Source organism: Cephus cinctus, unplaced genomic scaffold (assembly GCF_000341935.2).
Source record: "Cephus cinctus unplaced genomic scaffold, Ccin1 Ccin1_scaffold0935, whole genome shotgun sequence".
NCBI classification, from domain to species: Eukaryota; Metazoa; Arthropoda; class Insecta; order Hymenoptera; family Cephidae; genus Cephus; species Cephus cinctus.
Genome location: NW_014333502.1, coordinates 527847 through 534716, shown reverse-complemented (window position 1 = coordinate 534716; position 6870 = coordinate 527847). Strand labels below are relative to the sequence as shown.

General features: G+C 46.3%; 1 protein-coding gene and 1 long non-coding RNA gene across 3 annotated transcripts in view; one reads left to right on the top strand and one right to left on the bottom strand.

Moving 5' to 3' along the window:
• LOC107271370 overlaps nt 1-6870 on the top strand; it is a 65282-nt gene that overhangs the window by 14407 nt on the left and 44005 nt on the right. The gene's annotated exons all lie outside the window — the stretch shown is intronic.
• LOC112494889 overlaps nt 6294-6870 on the bottom strand; it is a 5077-nt gene continuing 4500 nt past the window's right edge. Inside the window, exon 4 of the long non-coding RNA XR_003060831.1 lies at nt 6294-6453. This is a non-coding gene — a long non-coding RNA (uncharacterized LOC112494889). The remainder of the gene's footprint in view (nt 6454-6870) is intronic.

Sequence of the window (6870 nt, the reverse complement as noted above, 5' to 3'; positions counted from 1 at the left end):
CCCCCCCGATCGGGGGCCCGACTTTCATAGCGCAACTCGAGCATTAACGATTTACCAGTATAACGGCACACTCTGCTTGCCTCTATCGGTGAAACTCGATTGCTCATTTTTTTTATATTACCGATCAGTCAGATATTGCCGAATAATGTAGTTTTTCGAGAAAATTTCTCAGTCTGTCATCAAGCTTATCAGGGTCGTTAAAAATTGGCCATTTCAAGAGCTACTGCATTCGAGGTCCGATGTCTCACTCGGGATCTTACCGATCCTCGAGCCATAACCCTCTACCCATCTCTCTCGCACTCCCTCGTGTCCCACTGTCTTCCCATTAGCCGGCGAAAGACTTAAACGCTCAAATGGCCGCTTTTAAGGAGCTATCAGTGCGTGGCTTTAACGGGAAACCTTCCACTCGGACAATCTCGTTGAGATTCTTTGTCCCGGTGCAACCTCACGGTGGGGCATAGCAGAGCTGTTTACTATACGTCGAGAGTCTCGTGTCTCCTTTACTTGCTGGCTGGGTGATAGTTACTGGTGACGGCGGTGGCGGCGCTGGGCTCCTCGCTAGTTGCCCACACTGACTGAGCGGGGTCTCACCTTTGCTCCAGATTGCATGTCCCGAGAGTGCAAGATGTGGAACGCCGTCGAGCGTATCCGGGCCACTGGTTAACGATAATGTTTCGATCTTTTTCAAGAGAAATGGTATACGCCCTTTATTTCTATTTCGTTCTTGCCGTAACGAACTGTCCGATCGAGCCGAGTACAAAGCGCCACGACCGTAGCGACAGGAGCGGCGATCTTGAGAAACGTCAAGTGAACCGCCACCTCGGACTTTTAAAGTGCCGTAATTCTCGAATTCTTGTATCTAATTGTCCGTCAACTGGTTTTACTGGTATCGACGTCCTGATAGCTGCACCGGCCGGTATCTGATTACTTTACGTATGTTCCGTTAATCTCTTGCCACATGGTTACTTGTGACAGTTAGGTTAGGTATGCAGATGGACAAGGATTGCACCATAGACACCAACGGCCATTGAGGAAGTTACAATTACGTCGGTCATCTCGGCTCTCTTGACCAACTGGGAAAAACCAGGAAGGTTAATGGATATAGCCACTTGGCTCATCGTAAACTTGCGAAAAACTTCCATTATGCTTTTAGGTATGTGCGTAATACGCGTATCCTTCGTGAATTCTGAATAAGTCTCGAGGAAAGTTTTTTTACGGCGTTTACGCCGTATATATATATCGGTACAGTCGATCGGCCATGAGCATATAAATATTCCGTACCGTGTGTAGACAATCGTTTCCGTAAACACGAGGTTTAGCGCGCATGCGCGACTCACGTTAACGCCATCGAGAGTCAGTGTCATTGGCAAACTGTATTACCCGAGAGAATATTATCGAACAAGATTTCAAAAATTGAATTTTTCAAAACGCAACCATAATAATTTCCAAATAAATTACTGTATATATTTTTTATCCCAAATTTACTCTCATGGTATCTCAAAGTGAAATATCACGAGAAACGGCTTGAATTACTATAAAATGGATTACGGTACTGGAATTAAAAAAAAAATGGCGGCACAGACGAGCACGACATAGAAAGACGAAAAGAAGGTAATACACGACGGTGGGGGTGAAAGGAGTATGAAGTTGAAGCGGAGAAGGGAGGGGGGTGACGGTGAAGGATCGAGGAGAGGGACGAATAAGAGAGAGAGAGAGAGAGAGAAATGCGCAAGAGAAGTGGAGTGGTCCGAGGGCAAACGGGAAACTCGCTCGAGTGACCCAGTGGCCCAGATCGCGAAAAGATCCAACCAGCGCGTTCGTACAAAAGGCCGTTCCTCGAATTAACGTGGAATTATCGCAACGCGCGGAAAGCGTCGCGACGTCATTTTCACCACCGAGGTGTTACACGCGTAAGACATTACACGAGCGTAAACTAGATCATTGGACGAGACTACAGCTGATCTTGCAGATCCAGGTCTCTTTTTTAAATAAATGTAAAAATGCCTCAAGAGACGAACCGGTAAGATTTCAACGTTACAAGGTCAACATTGTCACCTCGCGAAAAAGAGGTTAACGACGCTTTCTTCATATCTATCGACTAATTACTAATTGAATTAAAAACCAACTTTGCACTAAGCACGAACCACCGTCAATTTCATGCCAATAAATTTTTAAGGTCGACCGACGTAGGTGACTAGTGTTAAAAAAAAAAAAAAAAAAAAAAAAAAAAAAAAAAAAAAAAAAAAAAAAAAAAAAAAAAAAAGAAAAAACGAGAGAAAACGATGACGGTGTCAAAAATCCATGACACCTTCGGACGGCAAGCGTCTCTAACGTCGACCAAACATAACTCACGAGCTATCGTAGTGCACTGGAAGTCTCATGGTCGTCACTTCCATAGAACAGTCATGGTCAGACAACCACGGCAAGCGTGCCTTCCTGTATCGCGCAATTCCTTCGTTATCGTCGTCATTCCCAATGCGCTACATAGCCGGTGTTGCCATTACGACGCCAGGCGTCTAGGGGGAGGGTCGGGGGTAGGTCGCCATGCCCCCCGTACACATCCAACAAGTTAACCCAGTACCAAAAGACCCCGACGCAGCCTTTTTCGTGTCTGATAAAATCCTGGCTATCCTTGAGGCGTTGCGACGCCGAGTACACAGGCGTCGGAATTCCGCGGTAGCGTCGGCCTTCCGCACGCAAGTGAGACGGCGACGGGAGCAGGAAGAAAGAAAAAAGAAAAAAAGTAAACGTGACCAAAAGAACGAGGTTTCTCGCACCGCGATAAATTAAGCCGCGCAAGGCCGTACCAAGTACACGTAATGCCTTCTCCCTTTGTGTCTCCCTCTTGCCTGCCCTACCGATCACATGTAGATTTTTTATAACCAAATTGTCGGGTCGATCGATCAATGCAAAACGCTCGTAATTCAATGGTCACGAACCAAATTTAACGTTACTCGATATTTTTGAGATATGGCAAAAAAATTTTTTGTAGCAAAAATTTTTTTTCACCCACGTATATTGGGCTTTGTTATGACTCTCAGGAGCGTATCTAGGTCGAGAGGGTCCCCGTACGAGGTAAGTGGTCAGGCCCGTTATCAGGCCCGTATGCCTTTACAGTGTTGCAAAGCGAGGGCACTGGCTCGTAGGACCCTACCAAGGTACCAGAGGTACTGCTGGAGGTTACCTCCCGTGCGTTTTCCGTGCTCGCGCCACCTCCTCTTGTTATGTAACGATGTTAACTGTAAATATTTACCGGAGCCCCGAGAGAGCGCGACGTGCGCGTCGGTACGGAAAGTAGACCGAAAGAAGGTAGGAGGCCGCGTTTAAAAATACAAAAGTGGAACGTTGTCTCGTAAACGCCTCTACAGACTTGTCCCACGGTCTAGTCAGTTCTGGCCTCTCGTTGGCTATTTTCACTATTTCCATCCTCGGCGAGCCCTGTGTTACACGCAAGGGTTCGTCCTTGTAAATTGGCTTTTTTCTTTCACCCTGTGCTCAGGAGTCAAGAGCGAGCTGTTAACGCTTACGACAGCAGTGACGTCACTGGAAAATTTAACGAGGATCGATAAGAATCTTAGATTTATTTCCGATGACTTTTCGCAATCTAGGTCGAACGCGAAGAAAGAAAGTCCTATTTCGCAGTCTACTAAATTCGGAGATGTAACGGGCAGGGAGTTTTTGTATCTTGCGATTGTTTGATCATCTCGTTGAAACTGCTTTTTCCATAGATTTTCGATAATCGATTATCGCTCTGCGGATCGACCAGATGATTCGAGATATCTGTCAGGGACGATTCTGATTTTTTTTAATGCTACTTTTTTTTTCTTCCTATTTCCCATACCTGCCGTGCGTGCGAGAGAGAGAGTCTTATTGGACGTCGCGTGCGTTAGAGAAGGACGAACATAGCGGATCATCGAAAAGGCTCGTCTTTCCTCTTTCGATTTTACCGAGCTTCGGATTGGTCATCGTATTATCGTTACTGCCGAATGATTTGTAATATCGGTACTTTTTTCATTGGTATCCCTTGCAGCCAATTTTTCATCGGGTACTCGAATACATATATTTTATTCCGTTCCGCGTGATCGTTATGGATCTCGGGAGTCATTGTCAAAAAAATGACGAATTTTTGTTCCTCGGTTACTTTTAATAGCCTTGGCATTCCGAATGTCAACTAACGGGGTGTTCAGTGTTCTCGGGCGTGTAACTGACAATCAAGCAGCGCCCGGTAAGAAATGAAATCTGGACTCTATAGCGGTATCCCGGTAATTCGGTAGTGGGCGTGTGTAGGTCTTATTGATCATTCGAGCAAATCGATCGTCATTCATCGCTTGAGATACGGCGAATCGTTAAAATTTAGCGAGACACCGTTAACGCAAGAAACGGCGAAAGAGGCTTAAATTTACGCCTCGGACATATTTTTCCTATCCAATTTCTAAAAAAAAAGTGTCGCCGAAAAAAGAGAGGGAGAAAAAAAAGAATCCAACATAAAAACAGTCGTCCTCGTGATTTTTCGGAGACGAGCGTCGCGACGTCCAGTCTAAATCGACGCCCCGTCCCGAAATTGGGGTTTTGGGACATGAATTGCGTCACCCGTGTTCGAGAACTTAGCCACTCTCGTGTTCTCTGGGTCATTCGATTCTTTAAATAAAATAGAAGAAAAAAAAAAAAGAAGAAATTCAACCCAACCACCCGCGATATCATCAGCAAATTCCCATATTCGAGACGCACCTATGAAAAATATTCATCGATTCGGTTATCGAAAAAAAAAAAATCGTCAAGACTCTCCAAAAAAAAAGGAAGCCACTACTTCATATCTTTAAACATATTACGCCAGTGCTTACAATCCACCGTATTACGTTGAGGATCCGCCTAATAATGTAAGCCGTTACATGTGCACTTTCTTACGCCACCCGAAACGCCGCTCGGTATGACAACAAAACTGGCGCAGGACGTGAAAGTAGCCAACGGGTTCGACAGCACAGAGCATACACAGCGAATACAAGGAAGACAGTGAAAACCCATTTGTACAGCTTATTCCATACTCTGGCGATATGTCATTCTCTCCAATCTCCCAGCGTGTCGTCATCGGCCACAATGGCAGCCATTACAGAAGCCAGTCAGAGCCGGGCATTAAATCTCGCACCCAAGAAACTTCCTCGCATTGAACTTGTACGCTCAAGGATCCCGTGACCCGGAAGAACCCTGGCCACCAAAACAGATTTCACAAGCGTGGCACGGTTTCGCGCTTGCTCCTCGCTTCTCTCCTGCCCCCCCGCGCCCCAGCGGGTCGCCTACACTCACCCAAATGAGTACAAGCCGCTCGTGTAACGTGCTTGAGAGAGAGAGAGAGAGAGAGAGACAGGCAAAAGTTGGTGAGAGGTAAGAGTTACTTATTTCGTGTCTTAGTACAAGCCGCTCGTGTAACGTGCTTGATCGCTTCTCTCCTGCCCCCCCGCGCCCCAGCGGGTCGCCTACACTCACCCAAATGAGTACAAGCCGCTCGTGTAACGTGCTTGAGAGAGAGAGAGAGAGAGAGAGACAGGCAAAAGTTGGTGAGAGGTAAGAGTTACTTATTTCGTGTCTTTCCATGCAACCAGGCAGCTGCTCCAGGTAGTACAACGGTCTTGTATAATCAGAAATACATAGTCAAGGCAGCCACCATAATCATCAGGTCGAATTCCAGGAGCGTTTTTCTCGTTAACCGTACGATGAGTCCTCTCTCTCTCTCTCTCTCTCTCTCTTTCTCTTATAACGTACCGCTAGTCCCTCAGTTATGAAACGGGGTATGGGTTACGAAACCCGAGGACGTAATATCATCGCGATGTAGGCGAGCACGGCTTTGCCCGGAGCCAGAGCGACTCCTGGTGTACCGTTAGATTTTCTCTACACGTCCGAAGGAGTTTGCGAACGGCGTCGTACGTTTCCTAGCAGCCGAGTCGCTGCTCTTGATAGCAGGTACTGGAAGACGTGACGGTAAGGTAGAGATCTTCGATACCTGAAATCATTAAATTAACGCGTGTACAATAGTCATGTAAATTGTAATTAGGTAATTAAATGTAAATATCAATCCGCACGAGAAATCATTATACTTTTACCTGACTGGGAAACGTTCTCGTCCGGTTGTTACCATTTCAAAAGAATATCTACCCAAGTGTAAGGTTAGGTTCAAGTAAACCTCGTAGCAGATGGCGCTGCCGTAGTTTTTTTTTTCAAACGGTCCCGGAGAAAGTGGATGGCGTTACCATCCGAACGTTTACTGACCTACATTACCCTCGAGCAAGATCATCCGCTTGCCCCTCCCCCCCCCTCCTCCCGTACTGCCACCCATACAATGACTCCGTACGTATCGTATAATACGAAAGCACAGTTATCTTACTGACTGTCTGACCAATAAATGACTAACTGGATACCGATCCTCGTCTCTTTCGACGTCGAAGGTCGTCGGTGGTTGACCTGAAAAGAAAAAAAGAAATAATAATTAAGAGACCGTCGCTTTATTCTATAATTACCCGAACGCTCGGTTTGTAAAACTTAAGTTGTGAGGAGGTTAAGGAGGCGTCACCGAAGGGGGGTGGAAGGAAAGACAGGACCCCTCTCATAGTCCCGGCGAGCTGATCTAGCTGATCCGCAACTAACGCGAGAGACAAGCTTATTTCGGGACTGGGCTAACCAATCAAGGTAACCGTCCGTGACACGTGCTGACCGATTTTTCAAGCCGGCAATCGCTATAGGCAACCTCGCAGTTCATTGAGTCTGCGCTTTCATTGTTCCATTTCGCGCGAGCGACATTGGCCGCCATGTTGTTGCATATTTCGGCTGATTTCGAAATATGAAAAGAAAAAAAAAAAAAAAAGAAAAGACGAAATGGTC